This window comes from Mugil cephalus, chromosome 23 (genome assembly GCF_022458985.1).
Source record: "Mugil cephalus isolate CIBA_MC_2020 chromosome 23, CIBA_Mcephalus_1.1, whole genome shotgun sequence".
Classification (NCBI taxonomy): domain Eukaryota; kingdom Metazoa; phylum Chordata; class Actinopteri; order Mugiliformes; family Mugilidae; genus Mugil; species Mugil cephalus.
This window is the reverse complement of record NC_061792.1, coordinates 1,870,697-1,897,966: the sequence shown is the minus strand read 5'-3', so window position 1 is coordinate 1,897,966 and position 27,270 is coordinate 1,870,697. Positions and strand designations below refer to the sequence as shown.

General features: G+C 40.8%; 1 protein-coding gene and 4 pseudogenes across 1 annotated transcript in view; 4 read left to right on the top strand and 1 right to left on the bottom strand.

Moving 5' to 3' along the window:
* Positions 1 to 27,270, bottom strand: part of LOC125001199 (NLR family CARD domain-containing protein 3-like) — a 283,132-nt gene that overhangs the window by 221,783 nt on the left and 34,079 nt on the right. The gene's annotated exons all lie outside the window — the stretch shown is intronic.
* LOC125001532 lies at positions 11,219 to 11,337 on the top strand (annotated as a pseudogene).
* Positions 12,004 to 12,119, top strand: LOC125002774 (annotated as a pseudogene).
* On the top strand, positions 12,220 to 12,338 carry LOC125002580 (annotated as a pseudogene).
* Positions 14,594 to 14,712, top strand: LOC125002260 (annotated as a pseudogene).

Genomic DNA, 27,270 nt, shown 5'->3' with positions numbered 1-27,270 from the left:
CAATGTCCTCGCTCCGTTCTTCCTTCACATACCGGACGAGCCCCCCAAATTGTTGAGGAGGAATTTAGCCCTGCTTTCCTCTCTTCCGGGGTCGTGATGTGAGGAATAAAGAGTCGAGAGAATGACGTGGAGTACGAGTATTATTACAGTTCTGCAGGAGTGTGGGAGACCACGTACATACAAAGATATGAGTTGGATCTGAGTTGCCCTAGCGGGAGCAAGTTCCTTTTATATTCCTACAGTCTAGGTGTTTGTTCACTACTCCTGATTGCCCCATCTTCTTCTCCTCTTTGACACACTTTATCTGTTAGATTTGTGTCCGGCGCCCGTCCTGCTCCACTCCGCGAGGACATCTTCAGAGAATACATTGTGACCTTTAAGTACATGGTTTGTTCTCAATACAAATCCTCTCATACAGGCCTTCAGTGTTTTCCACTTCTGCACGCAGTACAGTACATGTTCAGGTGTATTCTGTTCCAGTGATTATGTCCCATATATTGCATAGTGAATCACTTATTGTAATTAAACCTGATTATTAAGGCACTCATGAGCACGCATACATTTTACTGTTCCCACAGTGATGATGATTGGCTCAGGTGCAGTAGGCCTTTCACGATAAGCCAATCTCAGGCAGTGTTCAGTTTAAACACAAATCACATCCAAACCCTGGTTGGACCGTGTCGCCTTGTTTTTGTCTGTGATTCATATTACTGTTACATTCTGACTCTACTTCCTGACAGACTGGATTATTGTAGAAGCTTCAGCTCAAAAACAAAAAGTCATGCAATGATGATTTGGACCACTTATATATACTGCGTTTGTGGACAGTTAAGTTTGCTTACGGCTCCATACCACCGGATACACGTCTGATCTCGGAAGTCTAAGCAGGCGGGCCTGGTTGTAGTAGCTAGGATGGAGACCGCCTGGGAAATACCAGGTTGTGCTGGTAAGCTTTCATTTTCAATCAGGAGTCTATTGGATACATTTACAATTTCATCAAAATACATGCAATGATCATTTGACCCTTATATTATACTGCTTTAGTGATGTTTGAACATTGCTTACGGCCACTATAACCAACCTGAACAACGCCAAGTCATGTAAGCCTTCATTTGCATCAGGGGACACAGAACATTTCACACATCAATAATACATGCAATATTGGATTTTGACCACTTATATGTACCGCTTTTGTGACTGACACCATACCACCTCGTAAGACACCCGTGTTTGCTTGTCTCACTCGCTTGCTTTCAGTTTGAAGAAGTCTAACAGAATCTACGGACCCTCCTATGTGTTGTATAAAAACAAACTTTCAATAAGATCAAAGGCAAAAGATCTATGCCATCATGATCAAGGAAACATTTCATGACATCATTTCAAAGGAATAAAAACAATTGGAGGATCATTCATCAAAGGAAAACAATGGGACATCATCAATGAAGACATCACATGACGTCATCGCCCTGTTTCATCCATCGTTTCTTTTGTATGTGCGTGAAGCATGCACGGAAACTACGTATGGGATGTTAACGTTACTCCATGTGCGCGCCATGTATGTCGCTCGTTGCGTCTGTACGTTTGCGCCGGAAAACAATACACAAAATTTAGACCTAACATGCTCCCATAACTGTGTGTAAAGGTTTGTTCTAAGGCCTCATCCTCATTGTTTATCAATTGTTTGTGGTCACGTGTAGTTTTTAAATCATGTGCGGCTGATTCTTTATCGTATTTCCCTCTGAGGTAAAAAAAAAACATATAAAAAATTGGGGGGTGGTCTAGCTGGAACCTATTAACAGCGCTACTTGTGGCTTTACTACACAATGATGTAAGTATTATGTAAATTAGTTCTGTGTTTGCGTTTCTTTTGGGCATTACAGCAAACCAACGTCTGAGGTGGTAGCCGTTTGTGATGATGCGAACTGGTGCAGCTGTGTTAAATAGTTGTACAACACAACTATAGTCGAACAGCCTCCATTCTTTTTTTATTGTTTATGTTCTAATGCTGGATTTTTATGAGTCATGTATAAAAGAGTGAACTATGAAATTATATAAAAGACACCAGCAGTTAGTTCGTCATTCAGATGTACTGAAACAGTTGAATCTTGATATTAGAGATATGGCAGGACTATTTTTACGTTATTACCGTGGAGATAATGGAGGTTTTACAGGACAATGCAAATGATTAAACAAACCAATGCCCAAAGGAGAGAAACTATAGAAAAGTAATATGTTAAAGGTAAAAAATAATTACATCTACTACTTATTTTTAACTAATACTGATACAGTAGGTATAGTAGGAAGAGTGGTTAGTAGTGAATTTTGGTTGCTCATGCCAAAATCTGAAGGACATATATTATCATATCAATAGACATTCGGACGGCAGTGTTATAGATATCACTATGTGTCACTCCAACGATTGAGGTGTCTAATGAAAACTTTGAGCGAGGGATCCTAAATGAAAACTCATCCAGAGTGGGAGAAAAGAATATGTTCACAGAAACAGAAGAAATTTGGGGAAAATCTTTCCACAACTCTCTCTTCCTTTTGCCTCCTCACAAAATTTAATAGAATGTGCCATAGATTGTTTTTCCTTTCATGATGTCATAGAATTCTGTCCTTTATCAAATCTTTTCCTTTGGCCTTGATGGCATAGAATCTTTGCCTTTGATCTTACTGAAAGTTTGTTTTATAACAAGCCTCTGTAGGATCTGTACATTCTTTAGTGCTTCTCAGAGTTACACAAATTGGACTGCAGACCTAGGACATAACGGAACACACTGAATAGGAGCATGGTTCAATGATTTTCTGTCCAAAGTTTTAACAAAACATTCCCACCGATTGACAAGCGATTCAATGGCAGAACAATACACTCCATCACAGCAGAACAGAGCTGAATATTCAGTAGGGAGCACGTCTGGGAATTGCCTGAAAGTGCAAACTCTTTCCTCTGAGAGGGCGGCTTTGAATTTGTTACAATTTTCATCAGGAGACATTGTAAACATTTACATCATCAAAAATACTGCCAATTGATCTCTCATTTTGACCACTTTATATATACTGCTTTTGTGACTGACAAAATGCCTTACAGGGCATACACATGAGACAAAACCCAAGTTCATCTGATCTCGGAGTTAGCATGGTCAGGATTGGTGGTTAGTACTTGAATGGAGGCTGCCTGGAAAATACAAGGTTCTGATAAGCCTTTCATTTTCATCAGGGGACACAAGGAACATTTTCGTCATCATAATACATTTGCAATATGATTTTGACCACTTATATGTTTTTATAAAAAAAAAAAACCGCTTTTGTTGACTGACACCACACCACCTCGTTAAGCGCCGTGTTTGCTTGTCTCGCTGCTTTCAGTTTGAAATGTCTAACGAATTACGGAGCCACCTAGGTTTGTATAAAAACAAACTTTCAATAAGGATCAAAGGCAAAGATTTTCTATTCCATCATGATCAAAGGAAAACATTTAATGACATCATCATCAAGGGGAAAAACAATTTGAGAGACCTCATCAAAGGAAGATTGTGTGGGTGTCGTTGGCGGCCCTTGATTCTCTGGTAGGAGCGTGAGTTAGTTGTCGGGGTGGGTTGGAGGTGTCTTTTGTCGAGGTTGGAGTTTTTTGTTGGGGGTTGTGTCGTGTAGTACTCGCACTCTAGATGATAACGGGCCTCTACAGATATGCCATGTAACGACTAACTCACGTGTGCATGTATGTTATTTCTGCACAACTTTCTCCAGTGCACGCTCTCAGTCGCTCGTGTGTGTCGCGAGAGAGTAGATGAAAAATATCGCTCCTCTCTCTCTCGCTTGACCAACATGCATCCCCTAACTGTGTGTAAAAGGTTTGTTTAAGCCTCATCCACCAATGTATAATCAATATGTTTGTTCGAGAGTCGCTCTCGCTCGCGCAGTTTAAATCATGTGACGGCTGATTCCTCTTATCGTATTTTCACTCTCTGCGCGCTCTACTCGCTAATGGTCTAGCTGGCTCACCGTATTAATTAACAGCGCTATCACGCTGTGTGCCCGCGCTACTATCACCATATGATGTATCTCTCGCGTCGTCTCAGCGCTAACTATTAGCTTTGTGTTGTGTGCGTTTGTGTGTGTCGGGCGCAATTACAGCAAACCCCAAACGCTCTGAGGTGGTAGCCCGGGCGGATCGCGCACGCGCTCTCGTGTTACAGCGTTAAATAGTTGCGCACAAATACAGAACTATGTTCGAACAGCTCCTTCTTTTTAATTGTTTTATGCTTAACGTGGACTATTATGAGACATGTTTAAATGAGAGATCTAATGAAATAAAAAGACCCAGTTAGTTTTCATTAGATGTAGAATCACTTGAATCTTTGAATAGAGAAGATAGATAGATAACTTAAGGCAGGAATACTTTACGTTATTCCCCGTGGGAAATGAAGGTTTTACAGGGACCAATGCAAAATGATAAACAAAACAAAAAACAAGGCGAGAGCGAGAAATATATAAAAAAGTAAATATGTTAAAGGTACCAAAAAAATTACATATACTTACTATTTTTTCACAATACTCATACAGTTGGTAGGAGTGGTAGTGTGATTTCTTGGTCTGCAAATGCCTATTATCTGACGACATATATTATCATATCACTAGTACCATCGGAACGGCACGTGTCATAGATTCAACACGCTATCGCTGACACCTCAAGATTGAAACGCGCGCGTTAAGTGTGAAACAATGTTTTGATCGAGGCTATCCTAAATGAAAAACAAACCAAGAGTGGGAGAAAAAGAAAATTATCACACAGAAACAGAAAGAAATTTGGAAAATCTTTCCCCACTCTCTCTTTCTAGCGCACTCCTCACAAATTTTTGCAATAGAATGTGCCACTCGCTCGCTCTCGCGTTTTCCTTCATTATGTCATTCGCTTCGCGATCGTCCTTTATCAAAATTTCTTTGGCTGTCTGGCCTGGACTCTTGGGCTGTTCCGGCGGGCTCACTGTGTTCTTCTGCATCTGTGCGTAAGTTTATAAGAATGAATCCCAGGGGAGGGAAGAGCACAATGAACGATGTGGCAGCGATGGAGAGGCACGCTGCGCACAACACAAAAAAGTTTGAGCGCTCGGGTGCCTGTGGTGAAGTCGCGGCGGCGTCCCTGGTGGGAGTGAGATACGCAGTCAATTGCCTGGTGTAATGGCTCTTTGCCTCGAAGGGTGCTGTGAAGAAGGGAGTGTGGCGCGCTCAATTTTTAGGTTGTAGTATGAAGACGGACAAAGAAATTGATCTACTCTCAATTTGCGCGTTTGCCCCTCCATGGACAGGATAGTGCACCCGGGATCGGCACTCGTTGATTGACGAGCATAAGAATTAAATGGCTCGTGCGACACTCGCGCGAGTGATCACGCGCACGTAGCGCTCACTCGTATCATGAAGTGCACGCGACGTCAAATGGTTGTCTCTTTCCTGCTCTCTCGCTTACGCTGTAGTTCTGGAGGATACAGCACCGCTTGTCATGAAACGCTCTTACATGCAATGGCGCGGGTTGGCACTCGCGCCGGCAATTAAAAGCCGTGTGTGTGGAGGGCACAGACATTGCCGGATGGCCGAAATTTTTAAAGGTCGGTTCAACGGCAAGTTCAGGATCGCTGCCCTACCTCCACAAAATTTTGAAAGACACGAGGGTGCTGTGTGTGTGTTGTGCATTTCTCAGCTGTGATTACATGACTGAAAGATCTGACAGTGTGCACTGACTCTCTGCGCAGCTATCAAGCGGGACTACATCCTTCACTCCCGCCGCCGCTCTCTGCACCCGGATTTCAAGTGTTTCAGCGTCGCGGAGAGGAGACGCTCGCTGCGCACACTCTTCTCGCTCATCACGGGATGTTGCGCGCGAGAGGAGAAGTGTACGCGCTGGAGCGCAGATGGTTGGAGGCTCATAGTGTGTGTAAGGAGGAGAACGGGAAAAACCACGACGGCGAAGGTGTGACAAGGTCTCAAAACAGAGGACCTTAGCAAGGCGCGCTCGCAGGTCCGTGTGGGCGCTCTCGAGGAAGCAGAGGAAGAGGAGGATCGAAAAACTGGTGGAAAGGATGTCGGTGGAGGCGGGAAACACGGTGGAGGGACAACTATAACACAATGGAGAGGGTGGAGAGAAACCGAACCCGGCTGCCGAAACAAGGGTCCTCCACCCGCGCAGCTTCTGCTCGCTCTCAGGACGAGGGTGTGTATTAAAATGGCTCTGGGCAGAGAGCGTCTCAGAACGGACAGTTACACGCCCGCTGGACAAACACCCGATATCTTTTCAAGATTCTGCAGCAAAGCTGGAAGGCGCTCCTGTGTGTGTGTGTGTGTGTGTAGGAGGATGCGAAAAGGAACGTGTGTGTGTCGGTATGTGATTGTATAGCGTTGGACGCTCAGATGTCGCGCTACGCTTTACGGTTTCTGTGTTTCGCGCTCTTCAGTTTTGCTACGTCATGCGGCGCACACTCAATAACCTCTGTTAACGCAAATGGGCTATCTCGAACTCGTCTCTCGCTAGAGTAACTCTCTAAAAGTGAGCACTAATTGCTCTTTGCCTCGCGTCACACGCACTAGCGTTATAATTATGTTATTCAAGAAACTAGATTGGGACGGAGGACATAGTTTTAAAGAAATAAGAGAGGAATGGAAGGAGCTATATATACAATTAAATGGGGCTAGAAATGCAAAGGGGGGGTACGCAATTAAGTAATGTGTGTAAAAGGATGTTGTCGAAGACATAAAAGAGGTATATAGAGATGACGTAGGAGATTTTTGGTGATAGAATTTAATTATAGAGAAATAGAATTCAGATTTTTTTATTAAATATATACGTTCCAAAATATAGAATATGACTCTCTCGCTGTTCGCATGGTGTTTACGCTCGTCCACTCGCTCTCTCTAGACTCCTCCTCTCTAATTGCAGGAAGTGTACTTACGTCGTTGGGGACTTCATCTATATTCTTCGGTAGTGTCTAGATGTAGGTGCTCTAGGCGCTCGCTTGATATCTCTCAGATGGAAAGACGCGAGTAAACTCTTGCTGTCGAGTAGTGGAAGAAAATGGGGCTTATGTGCATGGTGATGAGAGACCAAGAGAGAGAGAATACGCAAGGAGGCTAGATGCGAGACGGGGTTTAAAACAAATAAGTTAGTGTGATAGATTGAGTCGTTTGGTTCGTTTGCACTATGTATGGCATTTATCTCTCGCGCTGCTACTCGCAGACAAAATAAGGCATCAAGATAAATAGTTTCACGTGACATGATGGGGTTCGCGCTTTGATTAAGGTGGTGTGTGATGAAGAGGTAGGATGGAGGGTGTGGATATTAACGCAGATTCTCTCTTGCAATAAGGAGGAGTACAGATACGATTCTGTATTTGATAGACGAGAGAATAGGAGAAAAGGAGTGTCTAAAGAAAAATGACGAGGCTAGACGACAGCATAGGGGTGGGGACGATGGGAGTAAGAATTCACCTCTCTCGCTCTCTCTCTCTACACTCTCTCACTCAACATGCATCTAGAAAGCAAAATGAAAATGAGAACAATGATGAAGGAGAAACTCTGCGCGCATGATCAACAAAAATTGAGGGCACTCGACGCGCTATCATAAAGAGGACAATGAGGAGGGTTATGATATACTAAAACAATTATGTGGAGCACAAGATTACTCTCGCATAACGAGATGTGCGCTCTTCGCTCGCCATAGAGTAATGTTTAAGGAGCGCTTCTTCGAGAACCTCCAACAATCAAATGCATTATACAATGTTAATTAATTAAAATGTGAATATCTACAAACTCAAACCTACTATAACCCTACCAACAATTAAAAAAACATACACAAACCGTATTCGTAGTTAGATATATAAAAAACAATTATTCGCTTACTTGAAATTGACAATCAATTTATGGGGATCACTCAAAGAAATGGCGAGGACATAGATCCATGACAGCATAGAAGACGTGATGTGAAAGTGTATGAAAGGACAATCATGCGTGAAGATGGAACTTGCAAATGATGCTAGAGACATAAATAGAGCCTGACGGTTATAGAGGCCATATGATGTATTGAACCAGTAGCGCAAGACGCCCGCGACCACGCTGCTGGGTTAGGGCTCTCGAAATGGAACAAAGCGCTCTAGTCAAAAAATTCGCTAGGTAGCACAAATTCGCCGTTAGCTCTCCCCGCTTCTCTCACTCCAGGTGTGTGAGTGTGTGTACATGGGCAAGTGCAGAATAGGATGGGGTAGTGTGTGTTTTGTAAATTTTGTTACCATGTGTATAGCCAATAATATACAAAAAGATCTCAGCGCTAAGTAGGTTAGATGTTGGCGCTAAAAACTCATCACAGGCCAATCTCCTCTCGCCTCTGCTGTGTGATACAGATTATTCGATACACTCTGATACTCTCTCTCTCAAGTCACACTCGAGCTCTCTCTATGATCGCTCTCTTTGGAGTGATCTCTCGCGCTCCTCTCTTATCTCGCTCTACACTCTCTCACCGCAATCGCTCGCTCCTCTCACCAGCGCCATACCCGCGAAAAGAGTACATAGCAGTCTCCTCACTCACTCTCGCACATCTCATCACTGGAGATTCAATAGAACACACTCGCAAGAAGAGGATGGGAAAGGGCCGCGGCTCGTCTCTCGTGCTCGCGCGCTCACTTGCTCTCTGCGATTTAATGGCCTTTGATCTCGCTAGTAGACCACAGATTACCCTTGTTTTAGATTACTGGTCTGAAACACGCTTCGGCGTACGGGGAGCGGATGGTGGGATCGGGTAAAGAGGTGTATGACAGTGCCGAGCGAGCCGCGTCCCCCGCGCGCGCTCTCTCCACGCGCGCGCTGCTCGCGGTCACCCTCTCTAACCCCCTTTTCGATGTGGAGAGATCAGTGAGACAGGGATCTGTCCCTTGTCTCACCCCGCCAACCACTCACAATTGTCACTGAACACTAGTTGCTTGAGCCTCCTGGCCGATGCTTGATCAAAACCCTGCACAAGGAGGGCGAGATAAGGCGCGCTTAGTTGCCTATGGAGGACCTGTTGTCATCAATCAATATGCAGACGACACAACTATTACGGTCAGGGACAACAACAATGTGAAAAGGGTGCTACAGATAATAGAAAAATATGGAAGGGCATCAGTAGCAAAAATCAACAAAACTAAATCATAGATCATGCACATTGGAGATGTAGAGAGGATAGAAATGGGCTTAAGGGTGGAGGAGAAATACATGAAGGTGTTGGGAGTGTGTCTGGGGGTGGCAAGCAAGAGGCCTAGTGATGAGACAGGACTGGAGTGTTAATAGATTAAAAACAAGTATGTACACTATGGAGGGGGAGAAAAACTTAAACTGAAAGGAAAAGTGATGGTGGTGAAATATTTTGTTATTCTCAGTTTGTGTGTATGTGTTGAGAGTGTTAGACATGCAGAGTGGGTTATGAATGTGTTAAACCATATACTATTTGGTGACTTTATATGGGAGGGGGAAAGGGGTGATAAATTGCACAAAAAAACTTTTGATAGGGAAGAAAAGAGGGAGGGTGGGCTGAAGCTCTTGATTTGGAAATGAAAAATGAAATGGCAATAAGAGTGTAAGAACGATCCAAAAAATTTTACATGGAGCGTGGATTGACTATGGATGGAAGGAGTGTTTTTAGGAAATATGTGGATATTGAAAGTGGGTGGATAGGAGTCTATGGTTTGTTTATGGGTTTAAACAATCAATGACAGTTTAAAATCCCAGAGTTATTACAGGGGGGTGTTTGAAGCGTGAGAAAATTTCTACCAAAAGTAGAATATGAGTGTGATGGGTTGCAAATGTTTGTTAACTACCTTGTTTCTCATGTGAAATTTAAATATAATAATAAAAGTCTGTATGATCCTCAATTCATGGTGGCAACATATTAAACAAGTCAAGGATATTATTTTTTGAGGTCATCCCGGGGTTTTTTTGAGATTGATTGTATTTATGATTCTGTGGTGTGATTTTGATGGGTATGAAAGCAAAGAAAAAGTCAGTAGAATATATGAGCGGATTAAAAGTAGTTATACCTTGGAGTATGGACAAATATTATAAATAGAGACTGTGTGATTAAGCAAGACAATGCGTACACCTAAGATGTATGATGATTGAAAAAGAGAAGAAATGCCTCTTTGCAATGTTGAAGATGATAAAAGGGCTATAAGGAAATGGTTAATAGCAGATGTGATAAAAGAGCCAGCAGCAGAGCATGTTTGGGGCAGGCGTGTTCGACGATTTGGATGTCAAAGAAGGATATGGGTGAATGGGAATATATAATATAACTGTTTAGGAGTGTGGAAAAAAAATAACGATTTCCTTATAAAACATAACAGAATATATATATGTGGGTTTCATAAATAAAAATGCTATGTGTTAAAAAGGTTGCAAATGTGTGATGTATGTAAAAGTGGCCATGAGAGTTTTTTGCACTATTTTTTTTGGATTGTTTTGAGTTAGTTGATTTCTTTGTTTCCTTGAAAAAACTTTTTGAGGAATCATTGGCGACTTGGGCATACAGAGCTGAAGGTGGGGTGAGGATAGCTTTTTTGTTTGGTTTTACTTGAAAAGAAAATGACTGTGATAATTTTGTGGTTAATTCAACTACACTTTGAGCCATGCCAGAGAATTGGCGGTTGTATATAGAAGGAATTATGCTCATTTTGAAGGGAGAAATGTACAAATTAAAGATCTGTTTAAGACAACAATGAAAAGAGATACTGAACTGAACTGCAAGTATGGGGGAGAGGAGGTGAGGAAATTTTTCATGAGTGGGAATAAGTTTATTTGTTATGGCGAAAAGGGGGAAGTTTTGTTGACTTGGTGAGAGTTGGATTTTTTTTTTTTTTTTATTGAGCTTGATTCTTTGATTTTTCTTTTGATACATTCATGAGAACTACGATAGGTTTGTTTCTTTTCTGGTCTATGTGCAAAAGTTGACTTGACGTGTAAATTTGTGATTTAAGACTAATAAAAAAACAAAAAAAAAAAACGAACAATCCCGATCTCGTCTGATCTCAGAAGCTAAGCAGTGTAGGGCCTGGTTAGTACTTGGATGGGAGACCTCCTGGGAATACCAGGTGCTGTAAGCTTTTCATTCTCATCAGGAGACATGGTAACATTGACATCATCAGAATACATGCAATGATCATTATGATCACTTATATATACTGCTTTAGTGACATTTGACATTGTTTACGGCCATACCAACCTGAACAAGCCCGATCTCGTCTGATCTCGGAAGCTAAGCATGGTCGGGCCTGGTTAGTACTTGGATGGGAGACTGCCTGGGAATACCAGGTGCTGTAAGGTTTTCATTTTCATCAGGAGACATGGTAACATTTACATCATCAAATACATGCAATGATGATTTTGAGCACTTATATATACTGCGTTTGTGACAGCTAGCGTTGCTTACGGCCATACCCCTGAAGCTGATCTGGTTGCTTACGAGGAGACATGGAGACATCAGGAGACATGGTAACATTTACATCATCAAAATACACGCAATGATCATTTTGATCACTTATTTACTGATTTGTACATCCCCTTTGCTTACGCCATACCACCCTGAACACCCTGTCTCGTTTGATCTCGGAAGCCAAAGCTTTCGGGCTTGGTTAGTACTTGGATGGGAGACGCCGGGGAATACCAGGTGCTGTAAGTTTTTATTTTCTCAGGAGACATGGTAAATTTACATCATCAAAATACATGCAATGATATTTTGCCCAAATTATATATACTGCTTTTGTAAGCTGCAATTGGCTTTAGGCCTTTACCACTGAACACCCATTCTGTGATTGGAACTTAGCAGGTGGGCTGGTTAGTACTTGGGTTGGACGGAGGGAGCCCTGGGATACCAGGTGCTGTAAGCTTTTCATTTTCATCAGGAGACATGGTAACATTTACATCATCAAAATTTCATGAAATGATCATTTTGCCCACTTATATATGCTGCTTTAGTGACATTTGACTTTGGGTTACGGCCATTCCAAACTCAACACGCCCGATCTCGTCTGATCTCGGAAGTAAGCAGTTTTGTGCCTGGTTAGTAGTTGGATGGGAGACGCCTGGGAATACTGGTGCTGTAAGCTTTCATTTTCATCAGGAGACATGGTAACATTTACATCATCAAATACATGCAATGATGATTTTGACCACTTATATATACTGCGTTTGTGACAGTTAATTGTTGCTTACGGCCATACCACCCTGAACACGCCTGATCTGTCTGATCTCGGAATTTAAGCAGTGTAAGGCCTGGTTAGTACTTGGATGGGAGACCGCGCTGGGAATACCAGGTGCTGTAACCTTTTCATTTTCATCAGGAGACATGGTAACATTTACATCATCAAAATACATGGAATGATCATTTTGACCACTTATATATACTGCTTTAGTGACATTTGACATTGCTTACGGCTATCCAAACTGAACACGCCGATCTCGTCTGATCTCGGAAGCCATAGCATGGTCGGGCCTGGTTAGTACTTGGATGGGAGACCGCCTGGGTAATACCAGGTGCTGTAAGCTTTTCATTTTCATCAGGAGACATAGGTAACATTTACATCATCAAAATACATGCAATGATCTGTGTGACCACTTATTATTACTGCTTAGTTACATTTGAATTGCTTATGGCCATACCAACCTGAACAAGCCCGATCTCGTCTGATTCGGAAGCTAGCAGGTCGATCCATGGTTAGTACTTGGATGGGAGACGCCTGGGAATACTAGGTGCTGTAACCCTTTCATTTTCATCAGGAGGACATGGTAACATTTACTCATCAAAATACATGCATTGATCATTTTGACCACTTATATATACTGTGTTTTGTGACGTGGACCATTGCTTACGGCCATTACCACCTGAACACGTCTGTTGATCTCGGAAGCTAGGCAGTGTAGGGCTGGTTAATACTTGGATGGGAGATCGCCTGGGTATACCAGGTGCTGTAAGCCTTTCATTTTCATCAGGAGAATGTAACATTTACATCATCAAAATAATGCAATGATCATTTTGACCATCTTATATGTACTGATTAAGTGACATTTACATTGCTTACGGCCATACCAACCTGAACGCTGATCTGTTTTATCAAGCCCGTGTGGCCTGTTAGTACTTGATGGAGACCCGGATACATTGTGAAGTTTTTTTTTTCAAGGACTGGTAATTCATCACAAAAACAGAAAGTATTTTGACATTATATATATCTTTTGGCAAATTGTTAAAGGCTCCCAAAACCGAACATTCCAGTGTATGGATTTGGAGTTAACATGGCGGGGCTGGGTTAGTAATTGGATGGGAACACCTATACCAGGTGCTTTTTGCTTTTCTTTTCTCGGACATTGGTACATTAACATCAAAAACATTGCAATGATTTTTGCACTTTATATTGCTTAGTGACATTTGACATTGCTTAGGCATACAATAACACGCCCGATCTCGTTGATTCGGAACAGCTGTGGCTGGTTGTATTGGATGGAGACCGCCTGGGATACAGGTGCTGGCTTTCTTTCATCAGGAGACGGAAACATTACATCATCAAAATCATGCAAGGGTTTTGACCACTTATTTTAACTGCTTTGTACATTAATTGCTAGGCCATACCACCTGACACGCCGATCTGTTGATCTCGAATTAGCAGGTGCCTGGTTACTTGGATGGGAGACCCTGGAATAAGGTGCTGTAAATTTATTTTATCAGGGACATGGTACATTTACATCATAAAATACATGAAGATCATTTTGACCACTTTATATATGTTTGTGACAGACATTGCTTACGCTACCAAACTGACACCCGTCTGATTCGGAGAAGCAGGTGGGCGGTATACTTGGATGGGGACGCTGGGAATACAGGTGCTGTAGCTTTCATTTTATAGGAGAATGGTAACTTTACATCATCAAAATCTGCAATGATTTTGACATTTTTATGTTAGTACATTTAAAATGCTTAGGCCATACAACCTGAACAGCCGATCTCGTCTGATCTCGGAAGTAATCGGTCGTCCTGGTTAGTACTTGGATGGGAGACGCCTGGGAATACAGGTGCTGAAGCTTTCATTTTCATCAGGAGACATGGTAACATTTTACATCATCAAAATACATGCTATGATATTTTGACCATTATATATTTGGTTTGTACAGGACCATTGCTTACGGCCATACACCTGAAACACGTCTGATCTGGAAGCAAACAGGTGGGACTGGTTATACTTGGATGGGGACCGCCTGGGATACCAGGTGCTGTAAGCTTTCATTTTCATCAGGAGACATGGTAACATTACATCATCAAAATACATGCAATGATCATTTTGACCACTTATATATACTGTGTTTGTGACAGTGACCATTGCTTACGGCCATACCACCCTGAACACGTCTGATCTCGGAAGCTAGGCAGTGTAGGGCCTGGTTAATACTTGGATGGGAGACCGCCTGGGTTATACCAGGTGCTGTAAGCCTTTCATTTTCATCAGGAGACATGGTAACATTTACATCATCAAAATACATGCAATGATCATTTTGACCACTTATATGTACTGATTAAGTGACATTTGACATTGCTTACGGCCATACCAACCTGAACAAGCCTGATCTCGTCTGATCTTGGAAGCTAATCAGCGTCGTGCCTGGTTAGTACTTGGATGGGAGACTGCCTGGGAATACCAGGTGCTGTAAGCTTTTTTTTTTAATCAGGAAAATGGAAACCCATTTATTTCACCCAAAAATACATCAATGATGATTTTAAACCCAATTATTTTATATTGGGGTTTGTCACAGGCCCCAAATTGCTTACGGCCATACCAACCTGAACAACCCGATTTTCCCCCCTGATTTTGGGAAAAAGCAAAACACGGTGGGGAAACGGGTTAGATTTTGGTGGGAGCCCGGGCCGGGGAAAATTTACCAGGTGCTGAAAAGTTTTCATTTTCATCAGGAGACTTTGGAAAACATTGCATCACCCAAAATACTTTGCAATATCATTTTGGGCCCCCAATTATTTTAAAACTGCGTTTGCACAGTCACCATCGCTTTCACCAAAACCACCCTAAACACCCCTTTGCTTTTCGTTTGATTCGGAAGCCAAGCAGTGTGGGGCCCCCCCCCGGGTTTTTTTTCTTGGAGGGGGGAGACCGCCTGGGAAATACCAGGTGTTTGAAAGGGTTTTTTATTCCCCTTCAGGAGACATGGTAAAAATTTAAAACATAAAAAATACATCAATGTTTTTTTTTGGGCCACTTAAAATATACTGCTTTTGTGACGAAAAAAATGGTTAAAGGGCATTACCACCCCTAAAACCCCACACCAGTGCACCCTGTTTCTGGGAAGTTTAGCGGGGGGTGGGGAGGTGGTTAGTACTTGAATGGTGTGGGGGGTTTTGGGAAATGGGGGGACAGCCGGGATTTACCGGTGCTGTAAGTTTTTCCATTTCTTCGGGAAACAATTGGGTAATTTTACACCCAATCAAAATACATGCAATGATCTTTTTGCCCAATTTTTTTTTTATGCTGCTTTAGGGGCCTTTTAAAACTTTTGTTTTTCGGCCCCTAAACCAAAAGCAAACCCCCCGATTGGGTCAAGATTCCCCCCCCCGGAACCTAAAGTTTTTTTTTTTTTTTATTGCCTGGTTAGTAGTTGGTTGGGAGACCGCCTGGGAATACTGGGTTTGTTTGTAACTTTTTCTTTTAACAGGAGACATGGAAAACATTTAATCATCAAAATACTTTTGAAATGATTTTTTTGCCCCACTTATATATACTGCGTTTGTGACAGTTAACCGTCTTAGGGCCCTTAACCACCCTGAACACCCCCTGATCTCGTCTGATCCCCGGAAATTTTAAGCGTGAAAAGGCCCGGGTTTTTGTCCCGTTAAAGGGGGGCCCCCCGGGGAAATTTCCAGGCTGAAACCCCCTTTTCTTTTCATCAGGGGGACTGGTAACATTTACATCATCAAAATACATAAAATTTATCATTTTGACCAAACTTAAAATTTTACGTTTTTAGTAAAATTTTTGAATTGCTTACGGCCATAAAAAAACGAAACCCCGATCTGTCTGATCTGGGGAAGCAAAGGGCTTTTGTGGGGCCCGGGTTTAGAAATTTGGATGGGAGACCACCTGGGAAAAAAGGGTTTGCTGTAACCCTTTTCATTTTCATCAGGAAAAACAGGGAAACATTTACATCTTCAAAAAACATGCAAATGATAAATTTTGACCATTTATATATACGGGGTTTTTTTTGGGAATGAAAAAATTTGCCTTAAGGGCCCATCCCACACTGAAAAACACCCCATTGTCATCTGATCTGGAAAAGGTTTTGCGGGTCAGGCGTGGTTTTTTAATTGAATGGGAGGCGGGCCCGGGGGGAAATACCGGTTCTGAAAGCCTTTCTTTTTTCATCAGGGGACACGGGGAACATTTCCATAATCATAATACATGCAATTTTGATTTTGCCCACTTAAAAGTACCGATTTTGTGACTGACCCCCAAACCACCTTGTAAGGCCCCCGTGTTTGCTTGTCTCGTTTGTTTTCAGTTTGAAAGTCTAAACAGAATTTCGGACCCACCAAAAGGTTTGTAAAAAAACAAATTTTCAAAAAAGCCCCAAAGGAAAAAAGATTCTATGCCACATGATAAAAGGGAAAAACCCCTTTCATGACATCTCATCAAAAAAAACCCCAATGAGGACATCATCAAAGGAAGAAAAATCCCATGACGTAAACGCCCGGGTTTCATCCTTTCATTTCTTTTGTATGGCGTGAGCATCCCACGGAACTACGGAGGGAATTTTAACGTATCTCCATTGCGCCATGTAGTCGCCCCGGCGTCTGAAAAGTGCGCAAAACAATAAAAAAAAAATTAGACCAACCCAATTCCCAAAAACGTGTGAAAAGGGTTTTTTTTTAACCTCATCCACTTTGTTTTAACCCACTATGTTTGTGTCACAGGTATTTTAAATTCATGGGGGGGTGATTCTTTATCTTTTTAACCCTCTGGGGTAATAATGGCGGGGGCCGGGAAACCCAAAATTAAAACAGCCTACTTGTGGCTTTACTACAAAATTTATTAAGTTTTAAATGTAAAGTATTTTTCTGTTTTTGCGTTTTTTTCGTCAATACAAAAACCCCCAAACCCTTCTGAGGGGTTTACCCCGTTGTGAGGGCCTGGGGGGAAATGGGGTAAAAGCTTTAAAATTTGTTGTAAAAACTACAACAAATAGCCCGGAACGGGCCCCCCCTTTCTTTTTTAAATTTTTTAAAAGGTTCTAATGGGGGGGGGGGGGGCTTTTTATGAAAAATGTTTTAAAAGAGTGATCAATGAAAATTTAAAAAAAGACCCCATTTAATTTGTCATTAGATGTACTAAATTCACTTGAATTTTAAATTTAAAGAGATAAGGCAGGACTATTTTACGTTTTTCCCCGGGGAGAAATAAAGGGTTTTTACAGAAATCAAAATAAATAAAAAAAACCCAAAACCAAAGGAGAAAAAACCTATATAAAATTTAATATTTTCAAGGTACAAAAAAAATTTAACATCAAATACTATTTTTCACAAATATGAAAATTTGGGTAGAAAGGGAAGGGGTATTTTGGTTGTCATACCCAAAATCTGGACGTATATTACCCCATATCAATAGTACCTTTCGGACGGCAGGGGTTATAAAAACTCACTATGGGGACCCCAAAAAGGGATTGAAAAGGTTTTGAAAAACTTTGATCGGGGAAACCCTAAATGAAAACAAAACCCAAGGTGGGAGAAAAAAAAAATTTCCACAGAAAACAGAAAAATTTGGAAAATTTTTCCCCACCCCCATTTCCTAGCGCAACTTCCTGGCGTAAGTTGCTTGGGCCATCCCACCTTGAACACGCCTGATCTCGTTTGTTCTGGGAAGTTAAGCAGTGTCGGCCCTCGTTCTATTTGGGATGGGAAAACCGCCTGGGAAAAACTAGGTGCTGTTACCCTTTCTTTTTTTATCGGGGAGAAAATGGAAACCCTTTACATCATCAAAATACATGCAATGATAAATTTTGACCATTTTATAAATACTGCTTTTGTGACGGGTCACCATGATTAGGGCCCCAAAAAACACCCTAAAACCCCCAACGCCCTGATTCTTATCTGTTTCTGGGAAAGCTAACATTGTGGGGCCCGGGTTTATTTTCTTGGTGGGGAGACCGCCTGGAAATCCCTAGGTGTTTTTGTTTTTTCATTTTCATCAGGAGACAGGGTAACATTTACTTCACCCAAAATAAATGCAATTTCTTTTTTGGACCACTTATTTAAAACTAATTTAGTGACTTTTGACATTGCTTACGGTCTACCAACCGAACACCCCCTGATCTGTCTGATCTCGGAAGCAAACATGGTCGGGCCGGGTTAGTACTTGGATGGGAGACCGCCGGGAATACTTGGTGCGGGAAATTTTTTAAAATTCCCCCTTAGGGCCATGGTAACATTTAAAATCATCAAAATAATGAATGATGTTTTTAAAAGCCCCTTATATATACTGCTTTTGTGACAGAAACCATTGCTTACCCCCCAAAACCAACCCGGGAAACCGCTGATCTCGTTGATCTCGGAAGCTAAGAAATTTTCCCGGGCCTGGTTAGGTACTTGGATGGGAGACCGCATGGGAATACCGGGTTGCTTTTAAGCTTTTTCATTTTCATCGGGAGCCCTGGAAAATTTTACATCATCAATATAGATGAAATGATGATTTTGACCACTTATATTTTCCGCTTTTGTGACAGTTAACTTTTGCTTACGGGGGAAACCACCTAAACATCCCCAAATCTCGCCCTGATCTGGGAAAGGGCAAAAGCAGGCCCCGGGGGCCTGGTTAGTACTTGGATGGGAGACCACCTGGGAAAAACCAGGTGCTTTTAAAAAAGTCTCCTTTTCATCGGATCCATAAAAGCAGCCATACTTTTTTTAAAGATTTTCCCAAAAGAGCGGGCAGTTTGTCTTGTTCAATTCCCATGCATTTAATGTCTCATAAATGCAGTGAGTGGGGGGACCTCCGTGTGGGGGTTGTCTAGGGTGTACTTCAGCAGGAATGGAAAATTCTGGCCCCCTGGGTGGTAAACAACCTATGAAAGATGCTTTTAAAACCCCCCTTGCTCCAACCCCCCCACACAAAAGGGTCAGCTTCCTCGCATTCTTCAAGATCTCTTTTAATTTTTTGCTTTACCTTTTCCATTTTTTGGGCTCCAAAAAAGGTTATTCGCTCTTGCAGCAATGGGGGATCTGTTTTTTTGGGTTCGAGTAAAGTGCTGAACCTAGCGTTTCCCCCCCGTCCGGTAAAAGGGGAAAATCACCCCCTTCATTTTGCAATTAAATTTTTTGAAAATTCCCGGGAGGGGAATGTTTACAGGAGGGCGATTTGTTCCGAAATTAAAACGGGAAAACCCCCTTCTTGTGTACCTTTTACAACACCCCTCCTCCACTCAGGTTTCTTTTTTTGTGCCCCTGTGCCTGGCTGCCTGCATTTTGGTGCTGTTTAAAAAAAAGACGCTGCCCCCCAAAAAGGAAAAAGAAAAAAAAAAAAAGGGGGGCCCTTTTGAAAGTGTCCGCTGCATCCGGGACTCCCCCCCACATCCTCAAAAGGGGAAAACGTTTTCAAAATACAGACGTTGAGGGGGAAAAGGGGCACCCCTCGGCTGAAAAGTAAAGGGGAGATAACAAACTGACTTTCAGACAGAAATTTTCATCGGAGAAAACACTGCAGGAATAAACGAAAGAATGGGGAAGCCCCACAGCGCCCATTTGTCCCAGTTCTTTATACCCCAATCATTCCTGGGTGAAATTAAGATTGATTCAATTTTTTACCCGGGTTTTGACTTTTGCCACAAGAGTCAGGTGTTGATTTAAAATTGAATGATCATTTTTTTTTAAATAAACTGAACGTCCAACGGACTTGTTAAAAAGGCGACACAGAGTTGATCCACAAATCCAGACCCACCCCAATTTTTGAGCAGTCCTGTTCAGAGTTTTAAAACCCAGCGCTTTAAAGGGGACAAAGAGTTACTCAGTGCTGAAAGGGAGTAACAAGAATTTACATTTGGGGAAAAAGAACTGGGGGAATTCTGTTGACTGTTTAAATTTTGGTCTACTCCACAGACGAGAAAAAACACAAAATTTCCCGATAAAACCCGGGGAGGGGGAAAGGAGAATTTTTTGCATTTTCTTGTTTTTTTTTGCTTTCCCTTGAAAAAAGCAAAAAGTTTTTTTTTGTTTTTTTTTTTTTTGTTCTCATTTTTTTTTGGTTTAAATTAAGTTAAATATTAAGTCTTTATGTAGCCAAATTTAACAGCACTTTGAAATGCAAAAAATGTTGAAACAATAAAGAATGGTTCAGCAATTCAAGCTTTAAATATGACTTAATTGTTTTCCTTGATCACCCTTTTACAAAAAACCCCTACAAAATAAAACTTTCCCCATTTGCTGCGTCGGTGAAAGCAGTCCTTTTATAGTTTTTAACCTTCCCCCTTGCTCCCCCGGGCTGGGTGTTGCTTCTCTTTCGGGGGGCGGCGGGGGCCCCTCACGGAAGCAGTTTTTTTGGTATTCAAAATTTAAAATTTTTGATTTGTGAAACCCGTTTTAAAATGGACTTTGAGATTTTTGGGGGGGGGGGGTTCCCCTTAAAAAAGAAACCCAACATTTTTTGTCACAGTTTTGTTCCACAAAAAGGGAAAACTTGTTTTTTATTTTTCTCGCCCGTCAAGTAAAAGAAAACCTGCCGCTTTCCACAGCTTTTGCTAAAACCCCCCATTTGCTCCCAAGGTGCCATCAGGGGACCTTAGGCAGACCCAATGTGCTTGAGGGGGGGGGGCCTGCCAGCTGGGGGGGTTTAAAAACCTGCCAGAGCGGAAAAAAACGATCATACAAAATTGAAAAATTTAAAATTTAAACAAGGGGGAATTTAAAAATCTAAAATTTTCAGTTTGGTTTTATTTCATCCCTTTTTTCCATTTAGTTATGTTTTTTTTTTTTTTTTCCAGTTAAGAAATTATTTTTTAAAATTTTGTTTTTTTACGTAAATTTAGTTCATTTTTCGTTAATGATAACAAACCTTTGTTTTTAAAAATACAGAATTTTGTTTTAGCGCTTAAAAAAATTTCTTTGCTTTTGGGTTACAAACCAATCCCTCTCCTTGAAAAAGGGAAAAGGAGAAAAAAAATTTTTCAATCTCTTCTCTTCTGTTTTCTTGGGTCCCTTTTGCCCAAGACTACCTTAAAAATTTTGGGCTCATTTTATGAGAAACCTTTGTGAAGGTGAAAAGCATACATCAGGGTTTTCAAAAATTTGGTATCATTAATCAATGAAAATTTAATTTTCGGGGAAGGATTTTTTTTATTTTTTTTTTAGCAAAAACTGAAAACATTTTTAACCTGTCCCCCCTGTTTGTGTTTACATTTTATTTTTCGGGGGTTTACAGTGGGTGAGAGCATTTTTAGTTTGATAGTGAGTCCTGAAAAAATGCAAAAGTTTTAAACCATTCAGTGATCGTCTAGTTTTAAAGAAAGCAGAAAAAAAAAACTACAAAATACAGAAGAAGAGCTAGATTGAAAATTTTTGGGTAAAGAAAAATTTGGGCCCATTATCAGGTAACACAAAAAAAGAAGCCCCATTCATTTCAGTATTTTTTTTTAAGTTTCACAAACCTTTCTGCTCCCAAACTTGGAGGATAAATCTAAATTTAAGTACACATGTTAATGTGAAATATTTTAAAATTTTTTAAAAACCGTTTAAAAACAAAATAAGCCAAGAAAGGGTTTCTTGTATCCCAAAAGGGGAATATTCTCATGCCAAAAAAAAAAAAAAAAAAGAAAAAAAGGGAAAGAAAAAAAAATTTTGGGGAAAAAAAAAAGAAAAAAAATATTGTGTGAAGGGGATAAACACAAATGTTTCCCCAATTAAAAAAAAAAACCCAATACTGGAAAATTCCAAAAAGGGAAAAAAGAATAAACAAAAGGTTTAAAATTTACTTCATACATTAAAAACCCCCAATAGGTTTGTTTAAAATGTGGTGTGCAAAGGGGGGTGCTGATTTTATTCCTTAGCATCCTCCTCTCACAGCAAAACCAAAGACCCCATTTCCCAGGACGGGGTTAACTGTTAATTTAAAAAAAACATATACTGGTGTCACCGAACATAAAGTTAGCAAAAATTTGGGGTGTAGTTAGTTGTGGCAGGCCCACATTCAACCTATGCGTAAATTTTAGACTTTCCCCAAAGTAATAGAGCCCAAGGGGCGAGAGAGAGAGAGGTTAGTTTGGGGTAGCCCAAGAATTTTTCTTTAGTTTAAGTGGTGCAAAATTTCCCAATTTTTTGTACTGACCAAAATTAATTTTTTTAAATTTTTCCCAAACGCTTTAATAATTTTTAAAAATAATTAGAAACACCTTTTGGTCTGTGAGTTTTTTTAAATCAAAGGGTTAAAAACCATTTTTTTTGAAAAATTTAAATTTGGGAAAAATTTAAAGGGTTTTAAAATTTATCAAAACTTTCTCCCAATGCACCAAAAAAACTCATTTCCCGGGAAACCCCACAGAAAATTTAAATAAATTCATGGGAATGACACTAAACCCCTTTCACTCAAAAAAAGATTAATGCAAACTTTGGGATATTCCCAGACACCTGTTTAAAAAAAAAGTTTTTTGGGCAGAGGGCTAATCTAAATTTTTAAAAACGGGAGTAAGAAAAGGGGTGTGCCCTTTCCCCTTTCCCTTTTCAGGGTAAACCCTGAACCCCCGTGGGAAAATAGGAAATGGGCCATTTTTCCCTTTTTGCCAAAAACCTGAAATGTAACATTGTTTCTCTTTTCAACCCTTTTTTAGGGTTGCCCATCCCAAATTGGAAAGGGGGAAATCCTGATACAGTTACCCCTTATATTCTTGATCATAAAAGGGATCACCCTTGGGGATAAACCTTTAAGATGAGGGGGGGTTTTTTTAAAGTGGTTCTAAAAGGGCCCCATTTTTAAAGGGAAAAGGGGAAAAAAATGAATTAGTGTAGAATCATCCCCCTCATCTAGAATTCGGGAAATTTATCAGGCGTACGGTAATCTTTAACCCCTCAGTAAAATTTTCCCGAATCTTGAAAACCCCCTCTTGTTTTTTCACTGCTGCCCTGGACTGCTGAGAGAAACTTTGACCTCCCCCCAATTTGAAAAGGGACAGGGCCGCTGGAAATAAAGCATTTTGTACTGCTGGAGGCCCCACGTCCCATCTGCTCTGACCCCCTTTGAATATTGTCTTTTTTAAATCATCCCGTCTCTTCTTGAGGGCGTTTGTCTTTTAAAACCCAAAAAAAAGAAAAAAATTTTTAAAACCCCAAAGGGAAAAATTAAAACAGGGCTTTATTTCTTATTAGAAATGTTTTAGTTAAATTGAACTCTAAGACGCAAAATTAAAAATAAATTTTCTTATGAAGCAAAACAAAATTGAAATCCCCACTCCCCGGTGAACCTCCCACGGCCACAAGGGGAAACCAAAAGCGCTCTCCCGGGTTAATGTCTGCCCCACAAGAGCCAAAACCCAACTTTTGCGAGTCGGGTTTCTAGATTTATTGTATCTCGGGAATCTCCTGAAAAAAAAACGTTTTTTTGCCCTTTTCCCCAGTTTTCCCTGAAAGGGGCCCGGGGGCCCAAAATTTTTGCTATTTCTAAAGAGACATTAAGAAAAAGAACACAACCCCAATTGTCCAGTACACGCAATTGTTTGGGGGGGGGGGGGGGAATTTTTTAACTTATTAATCTTTAAATGCAATGGGAAATTTAATTTCTGAACCCTTATTTTATCTTTATATTTTTCTACAGAAGGGTTTGCTTCTGTTGCTGACACTGAGGGTAGAGGACCCACAAAGGGACTGGATGGCTGTATATCCCCTGTGTGGTGCCTTCAGAGGTATGGGGGCGTTTCGGGGGTCTCTATAGAATTAAAGGGGTGGAAGAAAAATTCACTATAACAGAACACGTACTTCAATAAAAAAAAACCTTGTTTTGGTTTTACATTAAAACTCTTTTTTAATTCTTTAACCCTTGGGAGTTTTTGGGACATGCCTGATAAACAGGGGTTATACAATAATAAGAAAAGGGCCCTTTTTAGATAAAAAAACCAAAGAGAAAGAGAAAATTTGTCAAAAAAAATGGATGCTTTATTGCGGTTCTTGAAAAACATCGACAATGAACATCCCGACCCAACAATTTTAAAAAATAGTTTGAGCTGGGGGCATGCTTTTACACTGAGGAAAGGTTTCTTTTTTGTCAGCCCCCGGGGGGCCGGAAGGACACTGGAGTTTTGTTGAGGTAGGGCCAATATTTGCAGCCAAAAATTCCATGACAAAGAACTGCGTTTTCCCTTTTTTATTCTGTAAAAAAAAAAATTATAAACTTGGTTATAAAAGATGTTTTAAAAACAACCGCTGGATAACAAAAAAAACTCAGCAAATAAAACCCGATAGTAAACACTTGTTTTAATCGGTTTGGAACGGGTTTGCAAAATCATTACTGTTTTTTTATCAAAGAAATTTATTTTGGGCCCCTTTTAGAGTTTAAGGTTTATTTGAATTTTTTAAAAATTTGATTACACAAAATTCATTCTTCCTTACTGTCAACAATCCTCCTTCAGAGGATTTGTTGACAGTAAGGTGAACAACCCTTCCCCACACTGGAGGAAAAGGGCCCCCACTAGCTTGAGGCTTTTGAAACTGAAAAATCAATCAGCACATAGAATAATAATTTTTGGAATTAGGGTATAATGATTTACAATGATGTTTTTTTGAAATCCCATATAATTATAAAATAAAAATTGATAAAAAATTGCAAACTATATTATCATAAAAATATTTTGGTTTTAATGTCTTTTAAATAAAAGGGCCCAACTGAAAAAAATTTGTTATTTTGCTTATTTTACATAAAAATTTTAGAAAAACTACCTCCCAGCGAGGCTCTGCGTCGCCCCCCCACTCTCCCCCGGGGTTTTCCTTTTTCTTGTTTCACCCTTTTCAGCCTTTGTTGGGGAAAAGTCTTGGAAGGATCCCCGGGTTTTCCAGATCTAAGATGTTTTCTAGGGTGTGGATAAAAGTCGGGCCCAAATTTTTTTGGGGTTTAAAAGGGTACTAAAACCAAAAATCGGGTGAAAAATTTCCAAAAGCAAACCCCAACATCTTTAAATTGAGGGTTTCTATACCCCTGTTGCCCTTTTTCCAAAAACCCCATCTGAAATTCCATTTCATGTTTTTCTCCCACATCCACACCGCATGGATGTTAATTCAGTACAAAATTTTTCCCCTTTCTACATTTTTCAACCAGATATATAATTTGTCCCCACATGTAAAGTAATGTTTGATGAAAACCCATTTTCAGAAAGGGGAACCCCTGATCAAGCCTCATTTCAACAGCCTGCCCTTTCCCCTCTTTGAAAATGGGGGGGTCGGGGGATCAGTGGTGTTGGGGAAACCCCCCTCAAAAATGAGATACGGGAAATTAAAGGGGGGCTATCGCTTTAAAAATTCTTTTCCAAATCTGTTGTTTTTTGGAAATTTCACAAAAATTCCAAAAAAAGGGGCAGACAAAAAAAAATTTTTGCACTTTTTGGTGGCTAGCATGAAAAAATTCGTGTTGGCCCCTCAAAACAAAAGATTCTTTTTTCGTGACAATTTCAGATCCCCATGAGCCAATAAAACCAGATGTGAAAAAATGGAGGAGGTTTAAAAAACACACTTCCCCCTCCACAGGAGCAAATCAAAACAAAAAAAGATACTCCTTTTGTCAAGGGGCCACAAATAAAAATACGGCTCCATAAAATTTTTTCCTCCATCTTGAGTGTCTTGCCAGCGTTTGAGTCGTCTGTGGTTGGTCTTCAACATGGGCTGTCAAAAAAAGGAGAAAATTTAAAAATGAAAATGCCCACACTTGGGGAGTTCTAGATGCCCAAGAAAAACCCCCAACCTAATCATTGATAAATACGTATTTCCATTACACAAGAGATTTTCCTTCGGGGGGGCCAAGCTCCCATTCGCCTCCACTTGTCGAACAACGCTCTGCCGTCAGGGGCCCCCAGCGTGACTCCCCTGCTCTTGGATGGAGGCTGACCCCTTTCAGTGTTACCGGAATCTCAGGAGAAAAAACGGGACCCCCTTTTTCCCCATTCTCTCTTCTGTGACGGGGCGGCCCTTTCTGTGTAAATTTTCCTCAGAAAAGAGCTGCAGAGGGAAAAAGGTTTTCGGGGTTTACCAAAATGCAAACAGAGGGGCCCACGCGGCAGCAGCGGGAAGCCCAAATAATGCCTAAATTTTTGGGGGTTTTTAAACCATACATACGGGCCCCCCCAAAAAGTATTTGAACAGAAAGGGCAGTTCCCTTTTTTTTGTTGTTACTGAAGACTTTTGGTTTTAAGGATAAAAGGAGGAGTATGAAAACAAGATTTCAAAAATGTACCAAATCCAAGCGTCCTCTTCTGTAACGCTGCTCTTTTTCCCACACCCCTTTCCGGATCTTTGGCTTCTCACTTTTGGGTTTTTGCAATGGAGCAAAAAATCTCAGGGGACACACCAAACTCTAAATTTTACTGAATGATTTTTTTTTTCTTTTGGGCCCAAAACTATTTTTTTTGAATGCAAAATTTCAGGTTTTTGTGTTTAAACCCCCTAATCCTCTTGGTCTGCACAGTACTTACTTTTTTTGCAGGGGCTCCTGTTAAAAACTTACTGCTGGTGAAGGTAAAGCGAGGTCATTTGGTGGCACTTCTAATGGGCCGGGGATTTTGAGGAAAAAGGACAAATCTGTCTTTAATTTTTCATCGGGGTTGATTTTAAGGGCCCATTTGGATGTTTTTAAGATATGCTTCCAGTACCCTTTGGAGACAGAATTTAAAATAAAGCCCAGTGTCTGTGGAGTATGAAAGGGAATGACGGCATTTTCCTGGGAAGTCTGGATCCTCACCCACCAATGTGGAAGGGGGTTCCAAATACTGCAAAAACCGGAAAAATATTCCTTATGTTTTTTATTCTGGTGGGGGGGAAACCCAACTTTGCATGTTTCAGGCAGCCCCCGGGGAAAACTGGATTTCTCTGGCATCCAGCTACAGGTTCCCGACTGGAAAAAATTTAATCCGCAAACCCATCAAAAAAAAAAATTTAACGCAGTAACGTTTTTGGGCCCCTTTTGGGGTAAACGTAATTAGAAGCTCCTTAATATCTCCTGTAAAAAAAATCTATTTTACTTCATTTGGGAA